Raw genomic sequence first — 17,998 nt, 5'->3', positions numbered from 1 at the left:
TTGTAGAAGACATCAAAGTGATACAAATTGAGACAAAAGAGTTGGAATGTCACAAACAGAATGATTATTATTTCATTTGAAAAATCTAATAAAACTTCTCACCACAGATTGTACTAAGACCAGAAAAAGTATTCAACGAGCTTAGTTATTGATTGTTATGTTATAAAATGTTCAAAACGGTTTATTTACATTAAAAAATCAATCTTTTACATAAAATTGATAAGGATTATCTCCAGTTATGTGCATTTTTGGGGTATTATTATTCCGGAACAAATATCAAATTCTTTTTTTTTTGTCACTCCGATTTTCAAAAAATCTCGAAATGGGGAATTAATTAAGTCTAAGGTATTTCAAACGAAAATTTGATACATTCTTCGAAAATTCAAACAGTTGAAAGAGCGAAAGCCAAACTGTAGAAGATGGGAGTAATATCACCTGTCGTTAAGTAATTTTTTTCAAATGTTTGATCTTAATTTTCTCGATTGTTTGATTTGGTGCAATGAAGATTGTATACAAATTTGTTGCAAGCCACCTTTGGTTAATTTTTTCCAATGTATTGAAAATTTTAATTAATTTTTATTTTAAATACCCACCCCCCCCCCCCTTCCCCTCCTCGTGATGTTTCAACTCCATTATTTTAAGCATTTCAAGCCACTAATTTGTTGTATTTTGTTTTCATATAAGTAAGAAAATAACATTCCACGGGGAAAGCCAAAAATGCAGAAATCCACAGACAAATGTTTGCATACTATCAGATAAAAACCCATGTTTTTTTTTATTTTATCAAGGAAATTTGAAAAAAAAATCATCAATTTGAACTAATGCAAAATTTTCAGAAAACGAAATAAAAAATTCGCAAAAAATGTGATGACTTAAGATCCGACAACTCTAAGTGAATTGAGAGAATATTTTCAAATCAACCTCTTCAAATTGTTGAGACAAAGTTGATGTTGAAATTTTGTAATCTTCTTTTTCCATTTTATTAAAAAAAAAATCTATGAATGACATTAGGTTCAGTTCGTGTACTTTTGAGAAAAATTTGCAATCTAGAGTTTTTGCTTGAAAACTTGAATTCGACCACATTGTTACATACACGAGTGCCTCCATAAACACTCATTTATGCAATCAAACATAAACAATAGGTTGAAATTTTTTTTTAATTTTATACATGACACTTTATCATGTTTGCGATACCCGTGTCTAAGGTTTTACAATCAATCAAAAGTGAAAAGTATGAAAACCTTCAAAAATCATCAAAAAGAATGAAAGATTTTCAACAAAGATGTTTTATTTTGAAATGCAGGTGAATTATCTAAAATTTGGGATTTAATATAATTTGTTTCCTTGTCCCAATTTGTTTCCTTGTCCCAAATGTGTGTTTATAAAGTATTAAAAAAAACTAAGCTCAAAATATAAATAACTAAATTTTCAAGAACGGCTGGAGACATTTCATCCAGAATTAAACCCTACAAATGCTCATACCTTCAGATAACCCTGATCAATTTCATGTAAAAGATTGATTTTTTAATGTAAATTGATCAGGATTTATACACAATTTATATACTCTACAATCAATAACTAAGCTCGTTGAATACTTTTTTCTGGTTTTAGTACAATCAGTGGTGTGAAGTTTTATTAGATTTATCAAATGAAATAATATTCACTCAGATTTTGACATTCCAACTCTTTTGTCTCAATTTGTATCACTTTGATGCCTTCTACAAAATTGTAGCCAGGGAAATTTCCTATTAAATCATGTCATTGACATATGATGATGGGTTTACGCCAAAGATAAGACGAGCGTTTTCACAGTGATAAGTACGATTTTGTCTCTAAAAAAACCGTTAAAAAGTTCAAAAATTCTTCAAAAAAATAAAATATTCTAGACCCCCCGGTGGATTATTTCAAATTTGGGATCAAATGAAAGGAGAAAGTCCCAGGTTTCATATGGTGCAAAAATTACCGATGCTAATTTTCGAAAAATAAACTTTTCTCCCCGAGACACCGTGCGATTTTAATGATGTTATATTCATTGTGTAGGTAATTTATTCTTATTACTCAACATTTCAAAATAAAGTTGATATGTATTACTAGGTTATCAGAAACTGGTTCAGAAAGCAAAAAGTCCGAAAAAAACAATTTTATTTTTGAAATACTCATAGCTTCTGACAGCTTTTTTGAATTTAATTGTTTCATTGATGTTTGAAATTGTTAAGAATCCCTCTATTCGACAAGGTATAGATATGTTGGGGTCCAATGAAAGCTTTGACCGCTATCTCAGATCTTCCGTTAAAAAAAAATCTTACTTTTAAAAAACTACATCCAATTTTGGCTTTGCATAGCTGTATTTCATTTCCCGATTAACCGATTTTCAAAACTCAAATTTTAATTTTTTGTCGTTAATTTGATCATTATTTTCAAAGAGCATACTTGGTCTGTCAAAATTCTCAGTTCTTCAGTATATTGGAATTATGATAAAGAGGTTTGAAATGTGCGCTTCGGGTCATATTGACCCGAACAGCTTTGGAGGGTTAAGAATAACCACAGCAACTTCACGTTCTAGAACCGGTGATAAAGGTATGTATTTTTAAGCGTTGTGACTGCAAATAGTTATCTGTGGCTTGAATAAAAATCTTGCAAAAAGATCATGATCTTCTATATAAGAATAAAAAACCGCGCTAAAATGTCCATTATTGAAATTTCAAACTCAAAGAATATTACTAGAAAATCCAAATCGAGCCCCGTATTCAAATCAAATCCCACGGAGAGACTTTTAACGGTATTACAAAACAATAATATGAAGGCACTAGCACAGGGTTCCATGCAAAATTAGGGCCAGATAATACTACGGAAACCTGAAGTTTGTATAGAATTACGTGGATTTTGTTCGGGATGAACAAAAAATAAATAAATTTGAACTTTATCAACCGTCTTTAAACTTGAATGTTTTAAAGCTTTAATTATGACAATATTTCATCTGAAAAACGCATTTCGATGAGAGTTATCATAAAACAATTATTAAGCTTTTAAATAGGTATATGAGCGTCAACTAACGATCATTTATGTGTTTTTTTTTGTAATTGACTCACCAGAAGCTAATTCTTTAATACAATATCTTATTTTTACCATAACTCTTATCGAAATGGGACCTTGGGATACTACAGAGATTGTAATGAATCGATACTTTTCTGAAATTTTCATTAAAATTTGATCAAATGGAAGAGCAGAAAAATGCGGTTTTGTTAAAAAACTGAAAAGTAGAAAAAGTGGCGCTTTGTGACGTTATGATTTCTTTTGCTTATTTTTTGATAACTATTGTTTCAAGAAAAACTCTTTTGATTTCAAATTGCAGCAAATTAAATTCTTAACTTTGAGGTATATTTTTGTTTAATGTGTGATATGAAAGTTGCAAACGTTGTGACGTCATGCTGGAATGGGTCATGTTTAAAAATTCAACAAAAATGCACAAAATGTAGAAGAAAATACAAATTGACAAAACTTGCAAAATTGACTAAATTAACATAATCGTCAAAATTTGAAAAAAAGTTCAAGAATTACAAATGACAAAATAGACAAATTTATAATTTTTTCATAGTTTACAAAGTTACAAAATTGACCAAATTGTGAAAATTGACAAAAATTAGAAAAATGTCAAAAATATCAGAACGCAAAAATGACCATAATTAAAGAAACCATCAGGATGACCAAATTAATTAGTTGAATGAATTTGAAAAAAAAAATTGACAAAATAAACTGCTTTGATAAAATTGGCAGATTTCACAAAATGGAATCAGTTGAAAAAAAAATAACAAAACTAAACAAACTGACTAAATTGACAACATTGATAAAATATAGAAAATATAAAATTTTGAAAAAATTAACAAAATTCACAACATTGGCAAACTTGGTAAAACCAATAAAATAGACAAAATATTAAATGAAATGAGATACAGTGAAGCAAAGCAATAAATGGATGTTTTTGTTTGAATTTTTTTTTAACAAATTTTCTGGAATAGCGGTAAAAATTTCCGTTAAATCCTCGCACATTTATGCACCTTTGTATAAATTTATTCTTAACAATTACAATTGTTGTAAAATCAGTCATATTGAACCAGTTTTTAAATGTTGAGAACAAAGAATAAATTACGTACCCAATATATCTATCATACATCCATCATACAAATTAAACACCATTGCAATAGAAGCAAGTGAAACGACTACAAACTACGGTTAAATAAAAAAAAACGACATCAGTTTTATGAAAATTTGGCGAACGGCATGGGAAGGTTAAGAAAGTACCTAATAAATTTCTCATAGCACAACGTTACTTCAATATACCGTGCATATGTTTTTTTTTTGGTTCTATCCCAACCAACAGAAGCGGTCGGGACCAAGAGTGGGAATAAAATCCTACCAATCCAACCCTACTTACAAGTGCCGAGCAGCTTTGTGAGTGGTGCGAAGCCCGAAGTTTACTAATTCCGAGTTGCCCAGTTCGCGGTGTGTAACAACTTGCGATCGGATCGAATCGTAGCCTTCATAATCTTGATTTTTGGATGATTAACCTTCCAAAGCTGTTCGCAAAATTTCCGTATAAATCTATTTTAGATAAATTTGACCTGTAGTTTACGTACGTTCTCCTGGCCGCAAATATTGACCGATTTCGATGAATTTTAATTCATTATATAGAAAATTTATTCTTGTTTCTCAATATCGAAAAAAAAGTCGAAATATTTTACGAGATCACCAGTAGCTGATTCCGAATGAAAAAAAAGAGCTCTTTTTAGAATGCTTATAACTGATGACAGGTTCCAAATATTGCTCTGATTTTATAATATTTGGAATTGTCAAGAATAAATCTATCCATGGTTGTATAAGTTTTTGGTGGTCCAAAGGAAGTTTTGGCCGCTATCCCGGAACTTCCGGTAGAAAAAATTCTTACTTAAAAAAAGTCACCCAATTTTGGCTTTGCATTGCTGTATCTCGCTTACTAATGAACCAATTCTCTAAATTCAAATTTTAGTTTTTTTCGTTAAATTTATTATTATTTTTGTAGAACATAGTTGGTTCCACAAAAATCTCAGTTGTTCAGTATATGGTAATGAAACTAACTTCTTTTTTGTCATTTTTCAAACTCCCCCTCATGTCATGATTTCAGAGATTCAGATTTCAGATGAAGAATCAATTTAAGATTTCACATTCAAATTTCAGATTTCCAGTGTCCGGCACAAAAACGCTAATCCGCTAATCGCTAATTAGTCCGCTAACTTTCGGTTAGCGAATTAATTTTCTTGCTATGTTTTCCTTTAGCTAGCGGATAAGAAAGTTGCGCTAGTTTTTAGTTCCGCTAACTGAAGAACGCTAACTCTTTGAAGTGTTAATTTGGCCATAGACTTATAGATCATAAATTCGGAATCATTCAGATTTAAAACTTTGAATCCGATCAGGTCTTTAAGTTTTCGTTAAAAATTTATTTCAGAAGCTATTTGAACTCTATTTTGACTGGAATCATAAAAATGAGCGTCTTTTTTAATTGCCTTCACTTGAAGTAATGTCTTAAGTATAAGCCTTCTTTGAATATTAAAGAAATGAAAAACTTGTGAAACATTGAAATTTGCAGAATAAAATAAGTGTATTAATGTCAAAAAAATTGATAAACTATTTCGAATAAAACCAAACATCTATCTAAAGAGAATCTTTGCATTAACTGATGTAAAAAAATTAATAAGCGGGTGAATATTTTGAAAAAAATTATTCCACTTTTTTCCGTTTTACTTTCCACCAAATACGCTAACTAAAACTAAAAGTGAACTGACGCAACTGATATGTACAGAAATATTACAAAATTAGTTCGAAAACTGCCCCTATTGATATCATTTAACAACTTTTCTATTCGATATTGTAATTAAAGATGGCTGAGAAATTTGTGTTTTGCTTATCTTTTTCAAAACTTTCTACTATCGATTAGCGATTAGCGCTTTGTTATAGATCGATAACTTTTACGCAACATTTAGCGACTTTAATTAGCGATCGCTAACTTTGGCCGAGATAGCGATCTAATTAGCGCCGCTAACTTTTCAGTTAGCGATGCCGAACACTGCAGATTTCAGATTCAAATTTCAGATTTCGATTTCAGATTCCGATTCAGATTCCGAAACAAACTGACTAAATTGACAGCATTGATAAAATAGAGGAAATATAGCCTATTGGACAAATTCAAAAAAAATAGAACATTGGCAAACTTGGTAAAACCAATAAAATAGACAAAATATTAAATTAAATGAGATACAGGGAAGCAAAGCAATAAATGGATGTTTTTGTCTGAATTTTTTTTTAACTAAATTTTCTGAAATAGCGGTCAAAATTTCCGTTGAATCCTCGAGGGGATGAATAACACGAGAGTGTTAAAATCCCAGAAAAACAAAAAACAAAAAAAAACGTTGAATCCTCGCACATTTATGCACCTTAGTATGGGAGAGTGGGGAATCATGGGCCACTTTTTTTCGTTGTTCCATAACTTCTTTATTATAAAAGATTGAATGAAAATAAAAAATGGTATGGTTTTCTACATTTTCAAGGTTTCATAAGGTATTTTTTCAAAATTTTTAATAAGTTATTTTCCCCAAATTCTGACTTTTTGAAAAAAAGCAATATTTTTTGAATTTTGAAAAATGGTGGGGAATCGTGGGCCACCAAATCCAAATTGACCAAATAACATGCAAAGTTTATGAGTTGACCCAAAACTGTGATTTCCTAATTCATTTCGTTATTTTAAAGCAATTTCAGATGATGAAATAAAAAAGAGAGCTGTGTATGATCACATAGATTCCAAAACCTGGCTCGCGAACGTTTTGGCAAAATTTCTTATATAGAATGGACAAAATATTTTTCATAACTTTTCATTTGGCATAAGAAAACTTTACAGATAGGTAAAACGTATTTTAAGCTCTGAATATGTATAAAAACATAAAAATATAGGTGATTCAAGATGTGTGGCCCACGATTCCCCACAAGCTATGATTTGCAAATTGGTTGCGTTTGTGTGACTTATTGATGTTTCATCAAAAATTCCTTTTCCACGTGAAAGATAATGACAAAACTAAGATCATAAGCGTATGAGCATATTTTTGTTATGCACATTAGGTTCCCTATCGATGAAATTAGCGGGTATTTTTTTAATTATGTAAGTAATTTTTTTTAACTTTTTTTAGCTTGATAAATAAAAGAAGCATATGATGCGTATTTCAGTCAACAACATATAGGAATATATGCTCACGCAAAGCGACGACGATGACAGTTGGTTTGAGATTTTTATCTCAACACACATCTGAGATATTAAAAGTGTCCCACGTTTCCCCATGGCCCACGATACCCCACTCTCCCCTATAAATTTATTCGTAACAATTACAATTATTGTAAAACCAGATTAATACAATAAGACAGTCTAAAGTTGTATGCATTTTTTAAAGTGATTCTTTTTTGATACTCTTTTCAAAGCCAGTTCGGCTAATTTACTAAACATATTAAACCAGTTTTTAAATGTTGAGAAACAAGAATAAATTACGTACCCAATAAATCTAACATCATACAAATTGAACACGTTCTATGGCTAGTGGAACGACTACAAAATCCGAATAAAATAAAAAACGACATCAGTTTTAACGGAAACTTTGCAAACGGCATGGGAAGATTTAAAAAGTTCCAAAAAAAATTCCCATAGAACAACGCCCGTGCGTATGTTTCTTTTTGTATCTATCCATACACGGGGGGTTGGGTAACTCGAGAGCAAAACAAATCCTAGCCATCCTACCTAACCAACAAGTGCCGAACTTTGGGAGTGGTTGCAATAAGATGGAAATCCCAAAGTGTACAAGTCTCGAGTTTCCCCGATCACGGTGTGTTACAACTTGCGATCGGGTCCAATCGTGTGCTAGAGTGACACTCACTCTACGCGAGCGACGCGTACGTAGGAATTTATTCAAGTCCGAGCATAGAGAGTAGCATCCTTCTCGGAGCTATATCACTCCCAAAATGTTGCATGTAGGTATTCAACCATCATCATGCCAACTCGATTCAGCTGCCGACGGGATTGAGTTCGCTCTTGGTTTGTAACATACCGAGATCTTGCGACGTTGCGACGTTGCGTTGATCGAATCGAAATCTTTTCTTTTCCATCGCTGAAAGCGAATAAAAGGAAACAAAAAGTTGATTGATAATCTCTTCCGTTATCCATAGAACAACATTGTGATCAAACGATAGGAAAACTAAATATTCCATCCGTAGATACGTTGACAGTAATGTAATCGAATTACGGAAACGATAACGCTTCAGGAATGTTTTCCGTCGTTCACCGCAAGCCGGAACAAATCCCAAACCACTGCTGCTTGCTACTGTCAATCGTCGAAAAAGTAAAATAAAATCCTTCAGCTTTGCTCCCTTCCACCACCCAAAGTATTCGTTAATTTTTCCCCCAGAAGGAAAGCGAAGCGGAAAAAGCGCCAAAAGTGGCAAACACCGGAAGTTATGTTGGCGCCTTTCCGGTGGCGGTAGATTTAATTTGTCATACTTGACCCCCTCCCCAGTCAGTGGAGCAAACAACTTCTGCCACGGGATGAATCCCCGATATGTTTTTCCTCTCCGTTAAGCGACTCCAGAAACCCGTATGGTTTTTCCATGTTCCCGCTTGGATTTACGATAGGCAGTTCACAAGGTGGAGCCGCGTCCCCCGCGGGTAACTTTGGGATTTCTTTAGGGCACGTTTCTATTCGAATATTTTTTTTTTTGTTTTCATGGTTTGGCGGAAGTTGTTCAAAGTTTACTGGCCTTCTTCCCGAGCGACCTTGCTCAATGTTGTTGGAGTGAGACACCTTGAACGTGTCTGACGTTAAATCGGGTGGACGTGTTGCAGATATTTTGAAAGGTCTTTTTGCGCCAGATTTCCGGGGGATTTCTTTTGGGAATAAGATATGTGACGCATTATAGACTAACAATTTGATAAAGTGAATAATATAGTTATTGCCGATCGATAATTAAAGGTAACAAAATTAAAAAAAAATCCGAAGTGCAAAGAATTTAACAGCAAATTTTGACTAATTTGGGGACGCTGATTCAAAACATGTACAAAGTTTTATTCTATCTGTGGGCACCACTAGCGGCACGGCTCAGATTGTCAAAAAGCAGCACCGTGTGTGACCACCTTTTTCTAATTTGTAAACATGATTTTTTTCCTAGCATTGCAAGCGACTAGTTAGAACAAGCTGGAAGCAAAAGTTAGTTCGCCGCGATTAAACTGTGTTCCTCGATTATCCCGTAAAAAGGTATCACTTGGTTAAGTGCGGTTATCCATTCTCCTCTCTAACCATAAGTTGTCTATTTCATATTAATAAGCTAAGATCGATTTAGCTAACTTTTTGCGATTTAGCGATTATTTGTTTATATAGTGTTTACGATACGATACGATTCCGACAGCACTCGACAAATTGCCTGACATTCAGAGCACTGCTGACCTTATGTTCATGTCTTAACCAACTAGAAGTTAGATTCGAATAACGTGAGCTTATATGTTTCATGTTAGTGATTCCTCCAATCCGGCTCGGATAGATCCAGAATTGGAAACGAGTGTAGCAAAGCATAGGCAACATTCTCGCACTAAAATGTAAGCCAAATTTAAGCTTCTAACAAAGAAATGTAAACTAAAAGTCGATTATTCTTAGCCTTGAAGCTTCGTAAAAAACACTGCTCTCGAAAACAAGTGTTAGGCCCACATTCTTCAAAGATTTTATCTGAAATAATCAGTGATGTCGGAAAAGATGCTGGTTGACGAAGAGGAGATCCGGAAGAATCGCGTGCATCGAAGGTAGAAGATTCTAACCTCAATCACTGCCCGGCTTTTGACAAATCAAAGTCATTTGATGAAAAACACCAGTTCGTCTTTGTCCATGACCTGTCGTAACCCGTCGGTGGTGAATTTGAAGACCCTCGGAGATTACATGGCCGAGAACGTTCGGGATTCAGCTAGTGTTATTCCATTCAAACATAAGTAGCATAGAACAGCCAATCATGAGGAGCCCTTGCAGAAGTGGCATCAAGTGTGACATCATTAGCTGTAAATAACGACATAATCCGTTACTACATTCTTCGTCCGAACAGAGCTTAACGCAGATAGCTGAGAACCACACCTACCGATTCCAAGTCTAAGAAACACTCTTCCGTTTTGTGCCTGATGTACGGAAAGTCTGGGACGTCGGATACCTTTGCATTCTTAGATGAGGGATCGGATTTGACGCTCGTGGAGGACGGTCTTGCGAAACAGCTGGGATTGAGTGGAAGTCTTCAACCTCTCTGTTTACGCTGGACAGGGAATGCGTCGCGAGTGGAGCACGATTCACACGTAGTCAGCTTCGAGATTTCGGGTCCTGATAGAGAGAAGCGATACGTCTTACCAAACGCTCAAATAGTTTGAACTTAACGAAGCAGAATTTCCAGGTGGAGGCGTCAGCATTGAATTACAAATACCTCCGTGGAGTTCCTTGGCCAGCTATAATAACGCCGAACAGCAGATACTCAAAGAGATTGAGGATCTTCGTCTGGTGGTACCTCTGAAAACCAGAGTAGGTGATGGATCTGGACGTTTATGGTCGGCGTAATAGCAGCAAAGGTGCATCCTTCAACTTTCATAGCTGTAAGTGTGAAGCAGTAAAATCGCTAAACATCCTAGTGAAATAGATGTTTATTCTCGACGAACGTTGGAGCAGCGATATAGAAGCCGCAGACAGATATTTGAGCGCTAGCAATTCTGGAGAAGACCACGAAGCGTGTCGGCAATCGCTTCGAGACAGGACTTCTATGGACAAACCAAGACGTTGTTCTCCCGGATAGCTACGGCATGGCCAAGCGGTGCTTGGAATGCCTCGAAAGAAGAATGTCACGTTACGAAAGGCTGAAAAAAATCTCCTCGAGCGAGTTCTTGAATATGTCGCCAAAGGATATGCGCACAAGGCAACTCTGAAAGAGCTACAGGCGTCAGATCTGCCGCTAGGAGCAGTGATAAACCCTAAGAAGCCGGAGAACGTACGAGTTATTTGAGATGCGGCGTCCAGGATCAATGGTATTTCACTTAACAGTCAGTTGTTAAAGGGACCTGATCAGCTGTCGTCGTTACTAGGAGTGCTTTTCCAGTTTCGGTTGTACCGGGTAGCCGTTAGCGGCGACATCAAGGAGATGTTCCACCAAACCCAGAAGGCCAGCGGATAAGAACTCCCAACGGTTTCTGTGGTGCTCGGATCCACGCCAAAAACCGGGCATCGAAGAAGAGGCCAGAAGACCAGAAGAGGCAGAAAATCCAGAAGATAAACCCCTGAATTGGTTGACCGAAGATAAAACAGCACGAGGGCTGGGCATGCTGTGGAGATTCTCAAACGAAGAACTCGGATTCTCGACCCAACTGAGTGTCGAAGTTAGGGAATTTCTTCGAACTGTATCCAGACCAACCCAGAAGCAGATATTTAGGAACGTCATGACTCCCTTTGACCCGCTGGGTCTGTTGGCATCGTTTCTAATCCACGGTAAAGTGCTTATCCAGGACTTGTGGTGAGCGGGAAGTGGATGACAGGAAGCAGTTAACGACGCAATATTGAACAGTGGTTTGAATGGACCCAAATGATAGACTTCATCGACAACGTTTGGCTAGCGCTTTGCTACTTTCCTGATGCTGTGAATGGGACTCATAACAATGCAGAAATCCACATCTTCGTAGACTCTTGTGCGACGTACATCCGAATCATCAGGCCAGATGGAACAGCGGAGTATTAACTAGTGTCTGAAAAAGCGAAAGTTACGCCACTCAAGCCGATATCGATTCCCAGATAAGAGTTGCAGAGCTGCGTGTTGGGAACTCGATTGCTGATCTTCATTTTTCAACACATTGGCATCTCCATTTCGAGATACGTACTTTTTACCGATTCCCAAACTGGGTGGTCGTGGATAAACGCAGACACGAGGAACTATCGACCGTTTGTGGCGCACCGGATAGGCGAGATCCTGGAGCACACTACGGCTGCGGATTTGCGATGGTTAACGTCGAAACTGAATCCTGCTGATGAAGCTACCTAGTGAATATGTGGATGGGGAGGATGAGTTGTGGTTTAGCGGACCCGAGTTTTTACGATTACCGGAGGAAAATTGGCCAGGCTCATCGAAGAATGTTCAGCCAACTGACGAAGAGAAACGAGCGACTGTACTTATAACTCGAATACATTCTCCGTTTTTTTTTCATCATTTCTAAAAATCATCTGAAAACCTTGAAATTATGAAAAACCGGATCTGATAGTGGCAATTGCAACCATCTACAAGCAGGTGCAGTTGCAAGTGGAAGGCCACCAGGCGAAAGCGTTCCAGAATGCTCGATCACTTGACTTGTATCATTCCTTGGTGTGCTACGGGAGAATAGCCGAATTATGGAGTAAAAACCGGCTCCCTACGACATCCGATTCCCGATAATTTTACCACGGAAGCACCGTGTGACGATGTTGATCGTGGATTATTATCACCGACGCTACAACCATGCAAACTCCGAAACCGTCGTCAACAAGGTCAGAAGCTGTACTCCATTTCTGGCCTCTGTACCATGACTCGACGCATTAGCCGAAGCTATATGACCTGTAGAATCCGGAAAGCTGAACCATCCATCATTTCGATGGCTCTATTACAACCAGCTTGGCTAGCTGAACGAGAGTGGCCGTTTACCTACATGGGGTTGGATTATTTCGGCCCACTTCTCGTCAAAATCGGTCATTCAAACGGCCGAGCATGCCATGCAATTTGAGGCGGTGTCCTTACTCTCCACATCTTTCTGCTGTATCCTTGCAGTCAGACGCTTTGTAGGACGCCGCGGTACACTGGCTACATTTTTGAGTAACAAAGGGACGAACTTCGTTTGGGGCGAAAAGAAGCGCACCTGCTCGTCTCGTTCCTACCGGATTCGTAGCGATCATCTGTTCTGCAGGACAGTCATCCAGCATTCTCGCAACATGTCCTGCCCAGCGCACCCGGCCAGTCTTCACCACCTTTTACTACTGGGTTTGCTGTAGAGTCGCGCGAGCTCGTGGTTCATCCATCGCCTCCACACTCCGTTCTCCTGCACGCCGCCAAAGAAGGTTCTTAACACTCGTCGCTGAAATATTCCGAGTGTGAGCAGCTCGTCCTCGAGCAATATCCACGTCTCGTGCCCGTAGATGACAACCGGCCGATACTAAATGGAAGTTCAACCCTTCGTGGGCATGGGGAGCGTGTGGGAACGACTGGTGTGATCTGTCAAGGTGACAATGGAAGATGGGTACTCTGAGGGTAAATTAGACGACGATGGGCTCATTACTTTGATAGTGGAGGCATATAATTCAAGGAGTCTGACCAAACTTCCCTTCGATTCCGCTGAATTTGAAGCGCTTCCTCCGAACTACTTTTTTTTGGGGAGTTCCAACGATATTAAACCCGCAGTTCTAATTGAAATCCAACTAAACCTTTGGGATACATACACTCAGGCAAATTTCTATTATTATTTTCATAAGATGCTTCTTATGAACCGCTTTTTAGAGTGTAAAATTATGTTTCATAAGAGTCTTATGAAATTCTTTTAAATTTCATACGAAGTTGTTATGAAAAATAGAAGAAACCGCATTGTGAAAAAAATAATGAACACATTCAACACAGTCATACTTTATCGTCGTCAGAAGCACTCATCAGTTTAAAATTTACTACTTTCCTTCAACACTCCAATGTGATTTTGATCTTCCAAAATGGTAAGTTTTAGTTGAAATTTATTTTTTGTTGAAAATATTTGTCTTAATAGGTACATTTCATGTTTATTTACTTTTCAGATTGGTTAGTATGGCAAAAGGCGAAGTCAAAGGTCCGAGGCGCAATAAAACTTTTGATAGAACCAGATGTTGAAAGGCAGCTGATTATCACGATGATGTTATTTCATACGAACAAGGCAGAAAATAAATTTAAATGAAAAAAAACTTGATTTATTTTAATTTTATGCGACACATCCTTTTCCCATAATAATATCTTATGAAACGCAACAACCCCTCATTGGCACCAGTGTTCATCCCTCGAGTTCATTCGATCATAAGACAATCTTATGAATTTCATTATTTTTTCTTATGGCGCCACTTTATAAGAGAATCTTATGGCATACATAATAGGATTTTTCTGAGTGTAGGGTCTTATTCAGCGAGAAATCGACATCTGCTGAAGTCACTGGAAGAAGGAGTACCTTCCTATCTTACGACGGCAGGACAAGACGTGGAACCTATTGAAGTTGGCAGCTTGGTATTTATCGTGGATCCAAGGACCCAAAACGGCTGGGTACGAGGCCGTGTGGTGGAGATATTCATAGGATCCGTACAGCTGGGGTGGAGACGGCAAATGGAGTATTGAAGCGAGCGGTCCATTCCTAGGCCGACCGAACGTGAGTAGCGAAAAGAATCAGAACAGTGCAGTCTCATGGACGGCTGAGATACACCCGAGGGAGGATGTCGGCACCACTAGCCGCACTGCTCAGATTGTTTTCATTTTGGCATCCCATTGTTGATATGTACCAGTGATTGAAATCCTCACCAATTTCCTCATCAGAGGCATTCAAAATACACACTTTGAGGCCTCGCATAGCTATACAGGAGACGATACATATACATTCATTCAAACCTCCCCCCATGAGGAGGATCTGCTCTGAGAGACACTATCCGTTTGCTGCCCCGAACGAACTCTCTCAACGTTCGGTTGCTACATGATGCATGAAGAAGACGAGGCACACATACTCATTTACGTTGTTGAATTTGAATAACTCGAGCCGACCGCAAAGGTTGAGGCAACAACAAAAACAACCGAACTTATTGCGTTGCACGGCCCGCAACGTATGGTGAAAGAGGGGGGAAGAAAAAGAAATGAAAAAACTAGCTGCCTGCGTGCGGTTGCTGTGCAATAATAGCAATAGCAGAAAAACCTCACGCATTCGATCCAGGCACAAACGAGGAGACTCGGGTTTGCTCTGCCTTTTGAATTCGGTTCCCTCAAGGTTGTGACAGGAGATGAGTGAGAGCCATTCGTTTGGTTTTTTGGATTCGCTGCCTCGAATGTATATTGCTTCATGAAGGCGGCCATGTTGAGAGCGTATACATCATCGGTTTTGTCGTTTTCGCTGCCTCAAAGCAACCTTTGCTTCCGAGTAAAGCGTTGAGCGAGAGATGGTTGATCAACTCATGCTCAGCAAAATTCAATCACTGATATGTACACACTATCTTCACCGGAAACCCATTATAACAGCTTTAATGGGTTATTTTAGACGCTTAATGCATTTAAACTGATGATCTTGCCAGGATGTTTCGAAGGAATCAAGAGGATCCAACCGATGTGCCCGCTTACCCGATTCAGCTACTCTTTTCAAAAACGCTTGTTACTTAAGCTCGTCGACTAAAATTCGCTATTTAATACTTGTGTCGTGTCGATGGCAAAACAATTGAAATATCTCAAGCAATTAGATTGAGTTCCATAATTTAAATTAATTCTGAGTTAAGAGTTTTTAATAAATTTTTCCAATTTCTCACTTGTTTTTCAGAAAAATGATTTGTTTCTGTAAAAAAAATATTTTTTCCAGCTATCTGTGAAATTCTAACGATGAATTTTACTTTCCATCCGGTGCTTCATCTTATGTTATTTTTGTGTTCCTTCCGCTTCCTATCGTTGTCGTGATGATAATCGAGCGTGATGTTATTTGATTTTTTGTTTGTTTTAGCCATGCGAAATTTGTCAATCGAAGGAAAAATATTCCGGAAGAAAGGGTTTTGTCAAGGTCTTGCCCAACAATCCCGCCCAGATTAGGAAAGGATACATTCTCTATCTCCAGCATTGACGGAAGTGATGGAAGCCAGTAACATCTTCTTTGTCAAATTGATTTTTCCTTTTGTGTGTGTAGGGTGTATGACTCAATTATGAGTTCCATGAGGCTAGCGGATTTTCGCACTCCAATGGACAAACTGCTCTTAGTGCGTTCCTCGGGACGGAAAAAAGTAGGGCAAAGTTCTTCCGGACAAACTGTAATTTGACTAAAATTTTTTTTTCATTTGTTTTTTTAGGGCGTCGATTCGTTTCGGTTGTGACAATTTGGCGCGGAAAAGTTTGTTTGCTACACATTTTCCGCTTCTAGGACAAATCGATACCGGCGGTGTGAATCTGCAATTCATCAAAAAGTTTCGATTGTGGATGGCCATCAGTCTTGCAGCGGAACTTTTATTTGCATACTCGCATACCATCAGCAAAGAATCCGCTTTTCCAGCTCATTGAATTAAATCAAACTTCGAGCTGATTTTTTTTTCTTTTATCCTATGGATGGATTGTAGAAATCAAAATAGAATCTATGTATGCAACTAAGGGAATTTCAAACCATCCGTCCATTCAAATAAAATGGTATTAAGTGGCTTTAAAATTAAAATAAAAAAATAAAAATAGTATAAAAGTTTTACAGAAAAGTATTTTTGTAATAAAAATATTACACTCAGAAAAATACTATTATGTATGCCATAAGATTCTCTTATGAAGTGGCGCCATAAGAAAAATTTATGAAATTTATAAGATTGTCTTATGACGCGAATGAATTCTGAAGATGAACGCCTACTGCAATGAGAGGTTGTTGCTTTTCATAAGAGATTCTTATGGAAACAGTAAATCACTTTCTAATAAGAAAAATTCTCGATATTTCATGCTGAAAACATTCACTTTATTGTTTGCCAAATTCGTTTAAAATTAAATCCTTCATTGTCACCATCAGCAGCGCATCAACAGACGGCTCCATCAAGGTTTTTTTTGCCGCATCTTAATCCTCGACCTTTCGTTTTTTGCCGATCAGCTTGCTGAAAAGTAAACAAATAATGTATTTTAGTTTACTAATATATTCAACGTTCACACCAAAAACATCAAATCGAACTTACCATTCCGGAGATAACAATAACATTTAACATTGAAGGAAAACTATAATGGCGATTGCTTCGTACTGTTAGATGATGAAAAAAAACTGATGCTATGAATGAATGTGTTCATCATTTTTTCACAAAGCCGTTTCTTCTATTTTTCATAAGAACATCGTATGAAAATTGAAAGAATTTCATAAGACTCTTATGAAAAATTAGTTTGGACACAAAAAAGAGGTTCATAAGATGTATCTTATGAAATTTATAATAAGATTTCCTCTGAGTGTACAGCTGTTTAACATATTTCAACATGGTTCAGAAATTGATACATCCAAAATATTTTACAAATTTATTATCAACTGATTCACTTTAAAAATAAAATATTCATTTGAATGCATAAAATTTTCATTCTACTGTTTTTCATTTGAAGCGGATGTTCTCCGATTAGTTAACGTTTTATTTTTTGGCGAAGGTCACGTTCGTCTTCGAATTTGGGCAATTTTATCAGATCAATTTCGAATGGAGTCAACTCCGCGCTCTGGTAGAGTGACAATTCGAATAAAAGAAATAAAATATAGCCAACATAAACGTAAAACCTTCTTTCGCCATAAACAAAACGATGCCGCCATCAGATAAAATGGTCACATCATTCAATTTTTGGGAGGAACACCGGGAGGCTGGAAAGAAAGCCACACTCAGAAGGCAGGTATTACTACCGAGATAAAGGAACAGCTTTTGACTTCATGCCGGCCGCGTGGGACTGTGGGAAAGTCAGGTCGTGCTGAGGCTGAGACCCAAATACGGAGCGGGAACAACGGAAATCAGAATTTACGGGAAATCGGATCCCCCTTCAATGAAGTTAGGTGGGGGCTCGTAAAATGAATCATTGTACTTATTCGGATATTGAGGCACACTTCCGACCGTTCACTCCCACAAGTCGGATGATCTTACCAGATCCAAGTTAAAGTTACTGGCCTACGGGAATCTATTCAGTTATGATAATATGTTTTAAAACGTTATAAACCATGTGAAGT

General features: G+C 37.2%; 1 protein-coding gene across 3 annotated transcripts in view; it reads left to right on the top strand.

Moving 5' to 3' along the window:
* Positions 1-17,998, top strand: part of LOC129752115 (monocarboxylate transporter 12-like) — a 308,960-nt gene that overhangs the window by 196,411 nt on the left and 94,551 nt on the right. The window lies entirely within an intron of this gene.

The sequence above is a fragment of the Uranotaenia lowii genome, chromosome 1, assembly GCF_029784155.1.
Source record: "Uranotaenia lowii strain MFRU-FL chromosome 1, ASM2978415v1, whole genome shotgun sequence".
NCBI classification, from domain to species: Eukaryota; Metazoa; Arthropoda; class Insecta; order Diptera; family Culicidae; genus Uranotaenia; species Uranotaenia lowii.
Note: the sequence above shows the minus strand (reverse complement) of the source record. Positions and strands in the feature narration are given on the sequence as shown.